At 40.1% G+C, this 17,360-nt stretch overlaps 1 protein-coding gene across 12 annotated transcripts in view; it reads right to left on the reverse strand.

The window, feature by feature from the left end:
- DTNB (dystrobrevin beta) overlaps positions 1 to 17,360 on the reverse strand; it is a 236,340-nt gene that overhangs the window by 209,403 nt on the left and 9,577 nt on the right. For 10 of the 12 annotated variants that reach the window (XM_059405271.1, XM_059405274.1, XM_059405273.1 and 7 more), the window contains exon 2: positions 14,064 to 14,167. The exons of the other annotated variants lie outside the window; for them this stretch is intronic. The gene's annotated coding sequence lies outside the window, so the exon portion shown is untranslated. The remainder of the gene's footprint in view (positions 1 to 14,063; positions 14,168 to 17,360) is intronic. 12 annotated transcript variants of the gene reach the window in all.

The raw sequence follows: 17,360 nt of genomic DNA on the forward strand, positions 1-17,360 counted from the left end.
TACGAATTCAAGAAACTGAGCAAATGAGCTATAGCCAAAGAAACTAACTATAATGGTCATATCATAAACTGCTGAAAGACAAAGAAAAAATCTTAAAAGAAGTCAGAGTAAAAGAACATTTTACATATAGGATAGGGACCAGCCAATTTTTTTTCTTAAAGATCCAAACAGTAAATATTTTAGGTTTGCGGGCCATGTGGTCTGTCACCACTACTCACCATCGCCACTGCAGTTTGAAAGCAGCCACAGACAATATGTAGACAAATGAGTATGGCTTTGTTGAAAGTTTATTTTGAAAACAAACAGGTAGTCAACCCACAGAACCTACACAGAGCCTACAGCCCCTGTTAAGATGAGTGACGGCATGATTACTGCAGATTTCTCATCAGAAACTATGGAAGTCAGAAGATGGCAGAGCAATGCTTTTACATTGAGAGAATATTACCCTTTCAGAAACTAAAGAAAACTGAGAGAATTTGTAGTCAACAGACATGCTCTAAAATAGCTAAAGAAAGTTCTTCAGGGAGCGCCTGGGTGGCTCACTTGTTAAGCAGCTGCCTTTGGCTCAGGTCATGATCCTGGGTTCCTGGGATGAGCCCTGCAGCTGGCTCCCTGCTTAGTGGGAAGCCTGCTTCTCCCTCTCCCACTCCCCCTGCTTGTGTTCCCTCTCTTGCTGTCTGTCAAATAAATAAAATATTTTTTTAAAATTTTCTTTAGAAAGGGAAAACAATTACAAAATGTTACAAATGAAGAACCACAAAAGATGTTAGAAAAAAATAACATCAATTTCATACAATTGCTACCAGAAAATACAAAAGAACATCTTTCGAATCATTTTAAAAAGCCAGTAATATCCTGATACCCAAAATAGACAAAGACAGTACAAAAACAAATGCCTCTCATGAACATAGACACAAAACCCTCAACAACAAGCAAAATCCTCAACCAATCAAGCCATTTATAAAAACCTTGGAAGCAGTGGGAGTTTATCCCAGGAAAGGAAGGCCAATTCAACATTTGAAAATTAATCAATATAATCCAACATATTAACAATCTAATAAAAAATGTTTAGGTCAGATGCCAAAAGAGCATTAGACAAAATACAATGTCCATTCCTAAAGATAAACTCTCTGAAAACTAGAAATAAAACCTTTCTACACCTGATAAAGGGCACCTACAGAAAAGTGACAGCTAAGATCATATTTAGTGGTAGAAAACTATATGCTTTTCCCCTGAGACTGGGACCAAGACAAGGATGTCCATTCTTACTACTTCTATTAAACATTATATGGGATGTCTCAGCCAGTGAAATAAGACAAAAGATAAAAGGCAAACAGAATGGAAAGAAAGAAATAAAATTATCCTTATTTTGCAGACATCATGATGATCTAGATAATGATCTAGATGATGTAGAAATTCCAAATTCTAGGAGCCAAAAAAAGCTCCTAGAACTAAAAAGTGAGTCTGACACCATTGCAGGACAGGAGGTCAAAACACAAAAGTCAGCCACAGCTCTGTTTACTAGCACTGTACAACTAGAAATTGAATACTTTTTTTTTTAATTTATTTATTTGTCAGAGAGAGAGAGAGAGAGAGAGCTGAGGCACAGGCAGACAGAGTGGCAGGCAGAGACAGAGGGAGAAGCAGGCTCCCTGCTGAGCAAGGAGCCTGATGCAGGACTTGATCCCAGGATGCTGGGATCATGACCTGAGCTGAAGGCAGCTGCCCAACCGACTGAGCCACGCAGGCATCCCTAGAAATTGAATACTTTGAAAACAGCATTTGCAATATCTCTAACAAAAATAAGATGCTTAGGGGGCGCCTGGGTGGCTCAGTGGGTTAAGCCGCTGCCTTCGGCTCAGGTCATGATCTCAGGGTCCTGGGATCGAGTCCCGCATCGGGCGCTCTGCTCAGCGGGGAGCCTGCTTCCTCCTCTCTCTCTCTCTCTCTCTGCCTGCCTCTCCGACTACTTGTGATTTCTCTCTGTCAAATAAATAAATAAAATCTTTAAAAAAATAAAAATAAAAAAAAATAAGATGCTTAGGTATATACTAACAAAACATGTATAGGATGAGTATCCTGGAATCATAAAACAGTGATAAAGTTTTTAAAAGACCTAAACAAAAAAAATGACATACCATCTCATCAGGCAGTCTAATCAAAATTCCAGAAGAAATATTTATAAAGATAGACAATTCTTAATTCTATAAATAGGCAAAAGGAATAGACAAGACAATTTGGTAAAGGGAAAGTGAAGATGCAGGATTATAGTAAACTTTAAGAATTATTATAATGAGGGGCACCTGGGTGGCTCAGTGGTTTGGGCTGCTGCCTTCGGCTCGGGTCATGATCTCAGGGTCCTGGAATCGAGCCCCGCATCGGGCTCTCTGCTCCGCAGGAAGCCTGCTTCCCTCTCTCTCCCTCTCTCTCTCTCTGCCTGCCTCTCTGCCTACTTGTGATCTCTGTCTGTCAAATAAATAAATAAAATCTTAAAAAAAAAAATTAAAAAAAAGAATTATTATAATGAATCTTTTTTTTTAATTTAATTTATTTATTTGCCAGAGAGAGATCACAAGTAGGAAGAGAGGCAGGTATAGACAGAAAGAAGGAACAGGCTCCCCACTAAGCAGAGAGCCTGATGTGGGGTTCAATCGCAGGACCCTGGGATCATGACCTGAGCCAAAGGGAGAGGCTTTAACCCACTGAGCCACCCAGGTGCCCCAAGAATTATTATAAAGCCACAGTAATCAAGATAGCACAGTACTGGAAGAGGGCTTATTTTAAGTGCAAAAAAAATTCAGTGAAGAAAGGACAGACTTGGTGTTGAAAAAAACAGTTATCTATATGACAAAAAGATTAACCATGACCTATACTTCATACCATATACAAAAAATAATTTGAAATGGAAGATAAGTATAAATCTAAAGTATAAAAAAGTATAAAACTTATAGGGGTGCCTGGGTGGCTCAGTGGATTAAAGCCTCTGCCTTTGGCTCAGGTCATGACCCCAGAGTCCTAGGATCTAGCCCCACATCAGGCTCTCTACTCAGCAGGGAGCCTGCTTCCCTGCCTCTCTGCCTACTTCTGATCTCTGTCAAATAAATAAATAAAATCTTTTTTTAAAAAATATAAAACTTTTAGAAGAAAACATAGGAGAAACTCTTCATGGTCTGGTACATCACAGTAAAAGCACAGGCCATTAAAAAAAAAAAGAAGACAAATTGAACACCACCAAAATTAAAGAATTTCTTCTTCTATAAAAGAAACCGGTAAGAAATGAAAAGACAAATTACATACTAGATGAAAAATATTTGCAAATCACATGTTAAATACAGGATTATAGTTGAAGTATATATGCTTTAAAAAACTCTCAAAACCAAACTAAAGTGGAAGAAAAGCTTGTTATTCAACAGTAGCCACAACATTGACATTATTGGTTGACTTAAGAGTATAGAAGACAGGGATGCCTGGGTGGCTTAGTCGGTTAAGTGCCTGCCTTCAGCTCAGGTCATGATCTGGGGATCAAGGGATCCCTGCTTAGCAGGGAGTCTTGCTTCTACCTCTGCCTTTCACTCCCCCTGCTTGTGCTCTCTCACTCACTCTCCCTCTCTGACAAATAAAAAAAAATAAAGTATTTTTTTTTTAAAGTATAAAAGTTGATATCCTGCCTTTATTCCACCAACGCTGATCAGGTTCCAGGTGCCACCATCTGCATTTCTTTGCCTGAGGGCTTTTTCTGGCCAGTGAAGACAGCCTTGACCTTTGGGGGCAGTCCAGAAGCACCAGTGGGTTAATATCCCTAGAGGAACTCTCCCACTGATGGAAGTTAATATATATATGCTGCAGCTCTCTTTCTGAACAAAAGGCAATGTTTTCCACTGGCTTACCCACACTGCCTGATGACAAAGTCTTTACTAGCTCCTTTCTCTACTCCGTCTCACTTCTCCACTCTACTGGTTTCTCCTAGGATCACCCAAAAAATAAATAAATAAAAACCCACAAAACAAAACAGAACTTGCACTTGTCTTTACATCTGCATTTGCTTCTAGGGTAACCCAAAATAAGATTTGATCCTGATATAACAGGTCTTCCAGATGGATTCTATAAGTGATCACTCACCAACCAAATGACAAGATCCCCAGGGCTGGTAGTAAGCAGCTCGGTGAGAACCCCTGGTTGGGCTGCTGCTACAATATTACTCTTGATGTGGTGGATCCCAAATGGGATACAGGTAGAGATGACTGGGCTATGTGATAGCTTTAGCATCTGAGAGATATAGGGGCATCAAGAATTTTAGACAATTAAATTGGTTGGGTTTTTGTTAAGTAGCACTGATACACAGAAGAAAGAAAATGTCAAAGCCTAATCATCTAAGTAACAACTCAAAGCATGGTATGACAACCGGAAGACCTCATAGCAGCATTTTTTTTTAAGATTTTATTTATTTATTTGACAGACAGAAGTCACAAGTAGGCAGAGAGGCAGGCAGAGAGAGGGGAGGAAGCAGGCTCCCTGCGGAGCAGAGAGCCCGACGCGGGGCTCCATTCCAGGACCCTGGGGCCATGACCTGAGCCAAAGGCAGAGGCTTTAACCCACTGAGCCACCGAGGAGCCCCTCATAGCAGCATTTTAAGGAACTCTGAGTCCCTATGACTAGAAGGCAGATTGTGCTAAAAATCAGGCCCAAATTCTGATTTCGAAAGTAGGTAAGTTATTTAAAAGACTGAATTCAGTTTCATCAAGATTCTCCTGAACCCTCTGGGCCAGAAAAAGTGGTTCCCTTGCCCGGGATACAAGATGGCAATCTTCTCTACCTAAAGACCATAAAAAAAGGCCTCATCCGAGATGCATGCCTCAGAAGATGCTGACCCTTCTCCAGATCTGTCCCTACCTCTGTCACTGATTCCAGGCTACTAACCAGGGTCAAGTCCTGGCATCATGGAAATAGGGAGGTACTGTTCTTACTTGGGATGGGGTGATTCACCAAAACAGCTATTGGACCTGATGAAATGCACTGGTGGGACCTGGGAGAACATACCTGGGAATGAGCTTGAGGACCAAATATAAGATTGGTGAGAACTGTTGATATAGGGGTCCTTCCACATGCCACAGGATTTAATGTTCCAGAAAGGACACCAAGAGCCAGGGCTAATGTGCAGCTAGATTGGCTCATTTAAGCCTCGGGTGAGGAGGATTGATGACCTTATAGAAAATGAATTGAAGATGCTGGAACTGCATGGCAGAGGATAAAGAAAAGAGCCAGAAGAGGGCCCTCCTGCCCAGATCTCCTAATCTCTGCCAATTCTACCTCTACTGGACTGACAGCATCTGTTTTAAAAACAAAATAGGGGTTGGGGCGCCTGGGTGGCTCAGTGGTTTAAGCCTCTGCCTTCGGCTCGGGTCATGATCTCAGGATCCTGGGATCGTGCCCCACATCGGGCTCTCTGCTCAGCGGGGAGCCTGCTTCCCCCTCTCTCTCTGCCTGTCTCTCTGCCTACGTGTGATCTCTATCAAATAAATAAATAAATATCTTTAAAAAAAAAAAAAAATAGGGGCGCCTGGGTGGCTCAGCGGGTTAAAGCCTCTGCCTTCAACTCAGGTCATGATCCCAGGGTCCTAGGATAGAGCCCTGCATTGGGCTCTCTGCTCAGCAGGGAGCCTGCTTCCCCCTCTCTCTCTGCCTGCCTCTCTGCCTACTTGTGATCTCTGTCTGTCAAATAAATAAATAAAATCTTAAAAAAAAAAAAAAAAGAAAGAAACAAAACAAACAAAAACTGATGGCTTTCTCTGACTTCTGAAGCCCATTTTGTTACCTGCATGCCAAGCCTGAAATACTGCAGATTCACTACCCTCTGTGGTGAGGATACACCAGTGACCAGGACATACTCTGCCTCCCTTCCCCCTCAAGAAGCTGAACTCTGAGGACATGCTTTCTAACGGCTCCTGGAATTCCCCAGCAGGAATAAGCTCCAGTTACTCACAGCCGGAACTCGTAAATCGCTTGAAACAAATCCTTTATTTGCTAAACTTCCCTTCCCTATCTCACTTCATGGTCCCCTACTGGTATTTCCTGGGATAATCTTCAAAACAAAATACTTGCACTCAAATCCTTGTCTGAGTCAGCTTCTGGGGAAACTTAAACTAAAACATTAAGTCTTTTCACTTCAACCAAGTCTACAATGCAGATGACATAAAATCCAAATTTTTAGGTTGTATATAAACTACGATTACTAGACATGACTTCGCTAGACCTTCCCAGTAGGTGAATCCATCTGGTGCTCTATGGATACTAACCACTAAAGCTTTGTAGTTATGATTTTAACAGTTCCACACTCAACAAATACCTACTACTACTGCCATACTGGATTATATGTCCTTGTCCTTCTGATATAACCTTGAAAATCAACACTGACATGAACGCAAGTACATCTCTTTACTTCCTTCCACTCGCACTCCTGGCACTTTGCCTTTCCTTAGCCTCATGATCAAGAGGTAACCAACACCTCACACCATTCCCTTCGCATTCGAACTCTGATTTCAAACCCTGCCATTTCCTTCCTCGTGATCACTCGTATCCACCCTTTTTTCCCATTTCGCCTGCCAAAATCTTTGTCCTCGTGAATGCACAAATACAATTCCTTTTTTTTTTTTTTTTTAGATTTTATTTATTTGACAGAGAGAGAGAGAACACAAGCAGGGGAAGCAGCAGGCAGAGGGAGAAGGAGGCTCCCTGTTGAGCAGAGAGCCCAACTCGAGACTCGATCCCAGGACCCTGGGATCCTGATCTGAGCTGAGCCACCCAGGCACCCCCACAAATAACAATTCTGTGACACTGTGATCTCAGACGCTGCAGCCACATCTTCCAGTAGTTCATCCTGTGGACGGATGGGGAAGTCTCCTTACGTGTATTTATGCCAATACATCCCAGCTTCAGGGGTCCTATCACCCTACTCAGGAGCTTCATTCCACCCAGTTAAAAATCATCAGGGCACAAAGTGAACTAAGTCAGAGAAAGAAAAACAAATACCATGAACTCATTTATATGTGGAATCTAGTAATACAAAAAAGAGTCAAGTTCACTACAGAAGCAGAGTAGAATAGTGGTTTCTAGGGGCTGGGGGTGGGGGAAATGAGAAGACAGTGATCGAAGGATATAACCTTTCAGTTATTGGATGAATGAGTTCTGGGGATCGAATGTACAGCACGGTAAGCATAGTTGATAATACTGTACGATACTGTATACTTGAAATTTGATAAGAGAGACCTTAAACCACCAAAGAGGTAACTGTGAAGTGATAGTTGTGTTAATTAACTCAATTGTGGTAATCATCTAATAAGATATACATATGTCAAATCATCACACTGTACACTTTATATACATACAATTTTATCAATTACATCTCGATAAAGCTGGGGGGGATTAACAATACACTTGAGCATCTTTCCATGCCATTGAGCACTCTTCAAAAACATAATTTTGAATGGCAGAATGGAGTTTTCTTATCCAAGCCTTGATTGTTGGCAATTATTTACAATTATCTACTACTTTGAACAATGCAACAATAAATATCTTTGAAGCAAAACTAGTAATTTTAAAAAAAGGAACACAGCCTTAGTCTACAAAATGTAAAAAAAAAAAAAGCACCTTAGCTATGAGAATGTAAGGAAAGCTTTTTCAATCAAAAAAGAGTTGGGACGCCTGAGTGGCTCAGTGGGTTAAGCCGCTGCCTTCAGCTCAGGTCATGATCTCAGGGTCCTGGGATCAAGTCCCGCATCAGGCTCTCTGTTCAGCAGGGAGCCTGCTTCCCTCTCTCTCTCTGCCTGCCTCTCTGTCTACTTGTGATTTCTCTCTGTCAAATAAATAAATAAAAATTAAAAAAAAAAAAGAGCTGAGGGGCACCTGAGTAGCTCAGTAGGTTAAAGCCTCTGCCTTCGGCTTGGGTCATGATCCCAGGGCCCTGGGATCAAGCCCCGCATCAGGCTCTCTGCTCAGCGGCGAGCCTGCTTCCCTTCTTTCTCTCTCTGCCTGCCTCTCTGCTTGCTTCTCTGCCTACTTGTGATCTCTGTCAAATAAATAAATAAAATCTTTAAAAAAAAAAAAAGAAAGAAAGAAAGAAAAGAGCCCAATCAAAAAATGATCGAAAGATCTGGATACCTCACCAAAGAAGACATATAAGTGAAAAATAAGTACATGAAAGAATATTCAATATCATTACCATTAGGAAATTATAAATTAGAACATGATGAGTTACTACTATATGCCTGTTACAATGGCTAAAGATTTTTTTTTAAATGGCAATACCAAATGCTGACAGGAATATAGAGCAACAGGAACTTCCATCTATTTCGAACAATAATGCAGAAACGGCCACGGAGGACGACAGGTGGGCAGTCTCTACAAAGCTTATCACAGTCTTAGGACCAGTGAACCAGCAATAGCACCACAAGGTGCTAGCTGAGTTGAAAATTTATATTCACACAAAACCTGCACCCAAATGATTACACCCAGCTTTAGTCGCAATTGCCAAATAATGAAAGCAACCAAGATGCCCTGTAATGGTGAACAGATAAACAAACCAGGGTACTTCCCCAATGGTTCAGCAATAATATGTGAGCTACCAAGCCATGTGAAGACACAGAGGAAGCTTAAACACATATTGTTAAGTCTGAAATGACTACACACCATGTCCAATTTTATGACCTTCTAGAAAAACAAAACTATACAAATGGTAAAAATGATCAGCGGCTACCAGAGATCTGGGGAGAGAGCAAGAGGAATGTATAGGTGAAACATGGGGGAATTTTTAGGGTGGTGAAACATCCGTATGATACTGGAATGGTGGATCCATGACACCATACATTTGTCCAAACCGAAAGAAATTTCACAGAGTGAACCTCAACATATGTAAATTCTTAAAAAAAAAAATCTTACACTGTCAGGGGATCTCAGAATGAAATGCAGAATGTGACAAATAACCAAACTGTATTATGAATGTCTGACACAACCTCCCTGAGGAAGGTAAGGGGAAAAGGAGTCACCTAAGTAATTCTGGAAATAAATGGAATCTGCAAGGCCAAAGGCAAAGCAAAATACACGTTCGTACTGTACTTCAGTTTCCCACAGGTTCTAAGCTGACAATTCTGATACTAGTACGCAGGTGTACTGCAGCTGAACACTTAAGCTAATGGATGGCAGATGGTGGAGTGGTGAGGTTACAGATAAGCAAGATGAGAAGCGAGAAATTCCACATGGCAATAATGGATTACAACCAGAAACATCAGTACAAGTTCATGTTACCTTAACAGAGATACAGATAGTTACACATGGAAGCATTTGTAGATAAGTGTACATATATGTGGGTTAGTATACACATATATACATCCTTGCTCTAATGGGCCTAGAAGCAACAATATCCCAATAGCAATGAGGACACCTAGTGCCCTAATTTGGGGGTATAACACCATTCTCCAACAAAAGGAACCAGGGCTCCTTGGATAAATGGCTGAGGCAGGAAATATACAACATGAACCCTGGAGCTTCTTGAAAATCAGTAAGTTCTGGTGCATCTGAATGGCTCAGTCGGTTGAGCGTCTACCTCTGCTCAGCTCATGATCTCAGGGTCCTGGGACAGAGTCCTGCATTGGGCTCCCTGCTCAGCGGGGAGCCTGCTTCTCCCTCTCCCTCTGCCTGCCGTTCTGCCTACTTATGCTCTTCCTATATCTGTCAAATAAATAAATAAAATCTTTTTAAAAAAGGAAATAAGTTCTGGGGAGGGAAAAAACCATATGACAGGAGTGTATTAAAGGAACACAGAAGCCACCTAACAGCTCTCAATAGACAAAATTAGAATAACTTCAGCAGGGGCGCCTGGGTGGCTCAGTGGGTTAAAGCCTCTGCCTTCGGCTCAGGTCATGATCCCAGGGTCCTGGGATTGAGCCTCGCATTGGGCTCTCTGCTCAATGGGGAGCCTGCTTCCTCCTCTCTCTGCCTGCTTCTCTGCCTACTTGTGATCTCTGTCTAATAAATACTGTCTACTACTGTCTGATCTCTGTCAAATAAATAAATAAAATCTTAAAAAAATAATAATTTCAGCAACAACATTAAATAGTATTAAATATCTTTAAGCTGATACTGATATAAACGAGTAAATAAATTAACAAATGAAGAATCAACAAATACCCTGGACAGTAGGATTCCAGATTTTTTATGTAGATCCTCTGCCCTAGAGAAAGTGGAGCATAACCCCCGACTCCTTAAGTATGAGCTGCACAAAGTGACTTCCTTCCAAAGAGGAAAAAGGGAGAGGGACAAATACCCTGAAAGTGGAGAAATCTGACAAACACGACCTCAGCCAGGTGCTCAAGGTCAACAGTGACTCATTACGGAGATAGGATATACCCCTGACATGATGCAATGAAAATGGCATTTTACTTCTGGGGTCTTCCACCCCAAAACCCATAAACCCAGTCTAATCATGAGAAAAACAGGCAAATCTCAAATGAGGGAAAAACAAACAAAATATTTAACCAGCACTCCTCATATCTATCAAGTTTTATCAAACACTTGATGAGAAAAGCCTAAGAAACTGACAAAGCTGAAAGAAGTCTAAGGAGACGTCGTACCTAATTATAATGTGGAATCCTGGACAGGATTCTGGAACAGAAAAATGTCATGAGGAAACACTACAGAAATCTGAATAAAACACAATTTCAGTTAATAAGAACACGTCATCACTGGTTCCTTAGTTGTAACAAATGAACCACAATAATGTAAGACATTCATAAGAGAAGGAACGGGTATGAGGTACATACAGGTACTCCCAATTACGGTTTAATTCATCAGTAAATCTAAAACTGTTCTTTAAAAAAATTGTTTTAAAAAACAGAGCAACTACATATTTATTTTCTTTTGTTCTCTTAACTGATTCAAAAAGCAATTGCACAGGGGCGCCTGGCTGGCTGGCTCAGTCAGTGAAGCATGCAACTCTTCATCTCAGGGTTGTGAGTTCAAGCCCCACAATGGACATAGAGATTACTTAAAAATAAAATCTTTAGGGGCATCTGGCTCTGTCGATAAGCATCCAGCTCTTGATTTTAGCTCAGGTCATGATCTCAGGGTTGTGCGATAGAGGGCCCCACCCACCTGTGGCTCAGCTCTCAGCATGGAGTCTGCTTATCCCTCACCAACCCCCTCTGACCCTCCCGGCTCACACCCCCACGCCTGGCTTGCACTCACATGGCACTCTCTCTCTCTCTCTCTCAAATAAGTAAATTTTTTTTTTAAGATTTATTTATTTGACAGAGAGAGATCACAAGTAGGCAGAGAGGCAGGCGGGGGTGGGGGGAGGGGAGCAGGCTCCCTGCTGAGCAGAGAGCCCAATGCGGGGCTTGATCCCAGAACCCTGGGATCATGACCTGAGCTGAGGGCAGAGACTTTTTAACCCACTGAGCCACCCAGGTGCCCCAATAAGTAAATCTTCTATAAAATAATAAAATCTTTAAAATAAAGAGCAATTGCATAGGGGCACCTGGGTGGCTCAGTAGGTTAAGCATTTGCTTTCGGCTCAGGTCATGATCTCGGGGTCCTAGGATCATGTTGGGCGCCTTGCTCAGTGGGGCCTCTGCTTCTCCCTCTCACCCTGTTCCTCGCTTGTGCTCTCTCTCTGTGTCAAATAAAGAAATAAAATTTTTTTAAAAAAAGCAATTGCATAAAACAGTATCTATAACATCATATTGTTGGGCCTATAACATATAGAATTCCCTGAGAAAACATAACAATCCTAAATGTCTACATACCTAACCCCAGTGCCTCACAATACACTTAGCAAAAATGCATAGAACTGAAAGGAGAAATGGACAAACCCACACTTCCATTTCGAGACTTCGATTCTCCTCTATGACCAGTACAGGCAGAAAGTCAAGATGAATATGAAGGACTGAACACCGCCAGCAGCCAGCTAGAGCTAAGTGATACTTAGCAGATGTCCCACCCGATACTGGTAAAGCACAAATTCTTTCCAAGTGCACAAGAAGCATGCATCACCAAATTCAGAAGAGTGAACACCTCTAGAGATGGAAGCAGAATGACAGACTGCAGAGGGACACCAGCTCTGTGTGGCTATGTTTTATTTAGTAGACCGGGTTCTGGGCACCATGTATTATTCTTTATACCTTTTAGGTCCTAGCTCACAATGAAATGGGAAGTCATTTATTTGGAGTATATTCTCTGATAAATCTTTTCTATAGTGGGTGGGGGCTGGGGGAGACAGGACTCTGTATGTTTTTTATTATTGAAATGGAGTATATCAAATACCACAAGCTCTGTACTTTTATCCAAATGTACACAGACTCTTGCAAACTCCAAACCTGATATAAAATTTATTATTTTGATCTTTAGCAATGTCTTCTGTAAGTATCCCAACAAAGAAGGCATTTTAGTCACCAAACTGAAGTTACTGATTCGTCTACGTGGTATTTCAGCTACTTTCACTGAAACAGGGAAAGCAAAGGTTTATGGCTTTTTGTCCTTCACTCCTAAAGTAAGAAATCTCCAAAGAATCTTCCAAAAAATGTATCCCTAACTTAATAACCTTTAATATTCTAGATTCATTGGCTTATGACTATAATCATCACTGCAAATTTCCAGTAAGTTTGTCTTCATATACCAAATGCTTAGTTTTAAAATACCAATTGAGAACAATAGCCTCATACTATCATTAGGTAATACCTTAAGATACAATGTACTCACAGTGCATATAAACCCATATATCAAATAATATTTAATAATTTTTATGGATTCCTCTTCAATCCACCTAGATCATTATTGTCTTATACTTTGCATTAGACTGACAAGCCTATATTATAAATAAATGTATCAGCTCTGCATTTTTCTTGTTGTTCGTATGTCCTTGCATTATTCAATCTTCAGCTGAATCTGAAACTTCAACCTGCAATTTCTTTGCAGGAATCCTTTAAGCCCTTTGTCTTTTCAGCAAGGTTCATCAAATTGAAATCATATAATATAATCTGAAATACCGCTAACCCGGTCAGCGATGAACTTTGATATGTCCGAATATATTAACAAATAGAGGAAGCTCACAGGTCGGACCCCTCCAGGCTGCGGTGTCCACAGTACCCCCCCCCCCCCACTTCAGGTTACTTAGCTTACAAAACCCGATCTCTATCTCCAAACATACAGATGGAGTACAGTGTCAACCTGTGGATGAGATATTAGTAAAAGTTCACTGCCCGTATTTTGTTAGACCCTACCTAGAGGATCATTTTGCACATGCTTCCCACTCTAGAAACCTCTGCTGTTTAAAAAAAATTTTTTTTAGTTGAAAAAAATTTTAAAAACCTAGAATGAGAAAATGGGACTCTGCTAGGTTTGAGGAACAAATGAGTAACATGGATGGCAGAATTAGATGGAGAAATTTAAAGCCTACATAGTGAGTTAACTTGGCCTAAGGTTACAAAGTTAATAATTTGTGGAATTAGGCAACCAACCCATTTGACACTAAAGCCTACTCTTTATTTTGTGCCACATCGCCCCCTCCAGGGCAAATATGACCGGTCCAGGAGTGAGGAAAATCCAGGTCCACAAACCCCAGTGCTAGATTTCCAGTTAAAGGGAGTTTGGAGACCAGTGCAACAAAACATCTGGACCCTATCTAGGAACGTGCATCCTATCTAGGAAGCAATATGCTGGACCCTATCTAGGAACGTTCATCATCCTATCTAGGAAGCAATATGCTCCAGAGATGGACTAAATCTGCAAGCAGAAGAGACGAAAGGAAAAGACTATCAGGAAGAAAGCAGCCTCTAGAAATGTTTCCAGAATGTCTCTGTAACACATCCAAGTGTCAGTAAATATCCTTCATTTCCCTTGCATGTTTTTGTTAATGTCTTAACCCTTCCAGCTCTCAGTTACTTCAAAGCATCCAGGTAACAAAACTCCTTGAGCAAATTCACTGTCTCCCAGCAAAACTCCTGTCAGTTTTTCTCTGGATGCGTATTTATATAAGAAATCAGAGATAAGAGAGATTGTCACTAATTAGTACTTACTTAGTGTAAACAGTCAAACTTCCCTGAAAGAGAAGTAACGTCCTTGCTTATTTCAGGAAAATTCTTCACTATCCTTCCTCTAACACTTCTTCTTTTCTCTTCTCCTTTAGATTAAAAAAAAAAAAAAAAAAAAAAAACAAGGAAAGTCAATGTTTGTGAAACCCTAAGATTTTCTTTTTTACAAATGTGAAAAAGGTCTCTAGGTTTCAATAAAATAAATTCAAAACTGTACTCCGCTACTACAAAGAGCTCTGCATAGCTAATATAATAACCTCACAGGGCCGGGGTAACCATTATTAAATTATGTAAAAGATTTAGCATAATGCCTGGCACAAAATAAGAGTCTAATAAATATTAGCTCCTATTATTATTATCATTATTAATCTTGTTATGTAACTACCCTCTTGGAAGATACATAGACTAGAATTCTATAGGCAAGATCCCTTCCTAATTTACAATTCTTCTGATTTATTTAAAGGTACAGAAATATTATTTAATATTAATTCTGTACCTTTATTTAAAGGTACAGAAATATTAGGGCACCTGGTTGGATCAGTTGGAAGAAGATGCAACTCTTGATTTTGGGGTCATGAGTTTGAGCCCCATGTTGGATGTAGAAGTTACTAAAAAAATAAAATAGACTTTAAGAAAAAAATAGTGGTATAAAGGCACAGACTTGAAAGAAGAGTAAATACTTTGTTATCAATCATTTGCAATATTTTAATTTGGAATAGAGGAAAGTTTCTAACAAAAGTGAAAGGAGGTATATAGGTAGAAATGCAACGTGTCCAAAGAATCAGAAAGAATGTAATAGAAAGTAAGTCACTAAAAGAAGAAACAAGTGCCAATACTGTGCTTAACACACCTCCCAGTTTCTCCTAAAACGTGCTATGGGTTGCTTAGTTCATAAGAGGAAATTTTAGCTCTAGGCACAGCTACTAAACTACTTACCTAATGAGGAAATACTAAAAGCACATGAATAAAAGGTACACTCTTGAAAGGACATTCAAAGTTCTAGTTTTCAGTCATATTTCAGAAAACATATCCTTGCTAGTTATGTCTATAGTTAAGCTTATCCCTAGAGACCTTTTTTTTCTTTTTAAGATTTTATTTATTTATCAGAGAGAGCACAAAGCAGGAGGAGGGGCAGGCAGAGGGAGAAGCAAGCTCCCCCATGAGCAGGGAGCCCAACATGGGGGTCCATCCCAGGACCCTGGGATCATGACCTGAGCTAAAGGTAGACGCTTAACCGGCTGAGCCACCCAGGCATCCCCCTGAACACTGTTTTTGAAAGAAAGATATTAAGAATGCTCTTTTCAAATGAAAACTAATTTGGAACTAATGAAAAGAAAATAAAACTAATTAGATAGCAGTGTGCAATGTTAGCTCCCTGGCTCAGTTGGTCAAACATGCGACTCTTGATCTCAAGGGTTGTGAGCTCAAGCCCCACAATGGGTGTGCAGAGTACTTAAAAATAAAATCTTAAAATAATTAACAAATAGCTGTGTGCAGACTTCACATCAAAATCCAAGATGTTAACAATTCCTTCTCCGTGTTCTCGTATCTTTAATTTCAGTTAACATATTTGTAGTGACGCTTATGAGCTACAAAAAACAAAGCAAAACAATGGAGAATCAGAATGGAGGGCTTAGAAATGACCTAACCCAGACCCCAGATTTTGAGCATCCAAATAAATGTCTTGTCCCAAGTGAAAATTATACTTCACAATAAAGAAATAGAAACAGAGGGGCGCCTGGATGGCTCAGTTGGTTAAATGGCTGCCTGCAGCTCAGGTCATGATCCCAGGGTCCTGGGATCTTGTCCTGCATCAGGATTCCTACTCAGTGGAGAGCCTGCTTCTCCCTCTCTCTCTGCCTACTTGTTCTCTCTCTCTCTGTCAAGTAAATAAATAAAATCTTTTTTTAAAAAAAGAAAAGAAAAAGAAATGGATACAGAAACCCAGAACCCCTAACTCTTGGCCCATTATACCACCTTTCTATATTAGTATAAAATGTAGTAAAAATTAAAAACCAATATGAACAAGACAGTGCAGCAGGAAAAAAAAGATGAATGACAAAAACAAATCACAGAAGAGGAAATCTAAAGGGCCACTAAAAACAAGCAATGTTCAACCTCACTAGGAATCAGTAAAAACTATATTAAAAACCAAAGTAAGATTATAGTGTTCATCCAGCAGATCTGCAGCAAACATTAGAAAGCCTAATAACACTAAGGGTTGACAGAGCAGGGAAGCAACAGGAGCCACACAGCCCTGGAGTGAATGTTAACTGGTAAAACCACTCAGAGCGGAACTGAGTGATACTCACTGAAGTTGAAGATGTGCATGGCACATGAGCCAGTGTTTTCCTCCTAGGTATATGCTCTAAAAGACATGCATGTGTGCACCAGGAAATGTGGCAGGAATATTCACTGCAGCATTATTTGTAATAGCAAAAACAACAACAAAAAAAAAAAATCCAGAAGAAACGAATTGCCAATCTATAGGAAACTATAAAAGTAAATTGTGACATAGCCAAAAAATAAAATTCTACTCTGCCAAGATGAGAGTGGCACAGCTACTTTTATCCACCTAGATGAGTCTCACAATATTGAGAGGGGTGAGAAAAGATAAGTTACAAAAATAATTAATACTGTTATTATAAATTTTAAATGCAAAATAATAAACACTTAGCGCTATTTCCATATGTAGTAAAAGCATGAAGATATGCACAGGAATGAAAAGCATCAAATCCACAACAGTAGTTGCCTTGAAAGGGGAAGAGAATACAACTGGGAAGGAGTTCCATGAGGGTTCAACCTCAGAAGGAGCCCGGTTTCTTGAGCAGTGTGGACACAGGTATGTGCTATTTTATCCTCCATAACTTTTTGAAGGTCAGTGTTTCATAATGTTCACAAAATAAAAATAAATTCAAGGTCCAACCAAGATAGTTTACTCCAGAGCCCACATGCGTACCCAGGACACTACTCATTCTATGTTTCTTTAAGAAAGATTTAGTCATTATACGAAATCTCTCAAGATGTAAAACATCAGACTGGGACAAAGCAATCAAGTATCTAACTAAAGAAAAAGTCTCTTAAGGAAACATATTAGAGACACAAAGCAGTCCTGTCGTCCTGCTCAGGAATCATGTGGCTAAGCCAAAACACAAAACTCAAATTGAACTGGACCAACAGTCTTTTTTTTATTATTTTTTTTTAAAAGATTTTATTTATTTATTTGACAGAGATCACAAGTAGGCAGAGAGAGAGAGAGGAGGAAGCAGGCTCTCCACCAAG

Source organism: Mustela nigripes, chromosome 7 (genome assembly GCF_022355385.1).
Source record: "Mustela nigripes isolate SB6536 chromosome 7, MUSNIG.SB6536, whole genome shotgun sequence".
Lineage (NCBI taxonomy): Eukaryota > Metazoa > Chordata > Mammalia > Carnivora > Mustelidae > Mustela > Mustela nigripes.